We start from the raw sequence: 1112 nt of genomic DNA on the forward strand, positions 1-1112 counted from the left end.
GGGCAAGGTAACACTCCTACACTCCCAGCCTACACCAGGGAGGAGTTATTAGCTTTTCAGAACAGTGACCCCACTATCACAGGTTTCAGAGCATTTTGGGATCGTGGGAGAAAACCTAGCCCTAAGGAAAGGGCAACTCTATCCAGCCTAGTGAAACGTCTTTTAAAACAGTGGAGTTTTATTCAGGAGAAGGAAGGTTTACTGTACAGGGTTGTTCCAGAAGCACCCTGTGGGTCTATCTGGCAGTTACTTTTACCTGTGTGTCTCAAAGACCAGGTGCTGGAAAGTGTTCACAACAGAATGGGACATCAGGGGATTGAGCGTACCGTGAACCTGCTCAGAGGGAGGTGTTTTTGGGTAGGTTTCTATGAAGATGTAGAGAACTGGGTTAAAAACTGTGAAAGATGTGTCTTGTCTAAGATGCCACAACCCAAGATTCATGCTCCAGTACAAGCTTTTCTAGCATCTAGACCGTTAGAGGTCATTGCTGTGGACTTTACAGTCCTTGAGAAAGCATCAGATGGGCGAGAAAATGTGTTGATTGTGACCGACGTGTTCACAAAATTCACACAAGCATTTCCTACTAAGGACCAGAAAGCTGACACCACAGCTAAGGTTTTACTCAGAGAATGGTTCATGAAGTATGGAGTGCCGGAAAGACTCCATTCAGACCAGGGGAGAAATTTCGAAAGTGAGGTCATAGCGGAACTTTGCAAGTTGTATGGTGTAAAAAAAAGCAGGACGACTCCATACCGACCGCAAGGAAATGCTCAGTGTGAAAGATATAATAGGACACTTCATGATTTACTGAGGACTCTTCCCCCTGAAAAGAAGAGAAGGTGGCCGGAATATCTCCCTGAGTTTGTCTACGCTTATAATGTCACCCCTCATTCAACAACAGGGTATTCTCCCTATTATCTTTTGTTTGGTGTTGAGCCCCGCCTTCCAGTTGATGCACTGTTAGGCCGAGAGTGTGTTTCAGATAACAGTCAAAACTGGCTCTCTGTTCATCAAGACAGACTTAAAGAGGCCCACAAACGAGCACGGGAGTATTCTGAGCAAAAAGCAGCGGAACGGATTTCTTTTCAAAACAAAAAGGTTTATTGTCCCCC

Source organism: Cyprinodon variegatus, unplaced genomic scaffold, assembly GCF_000732505.1.
Source record: "Cyprinodon variegatus isolate N-32 unplaced genomic scaffold, C_variegatus-1.0 Scaffold354, whole genome shotgun sequence".
Taxonomy (NCBI): domain Eukaryota; kingdom Metazoa; phylum Chordata; class Actinopteri; order Cyprinodontiformes; family Cyprinodontidae; genus Cyprinodon; species Cyprinodon variegatus.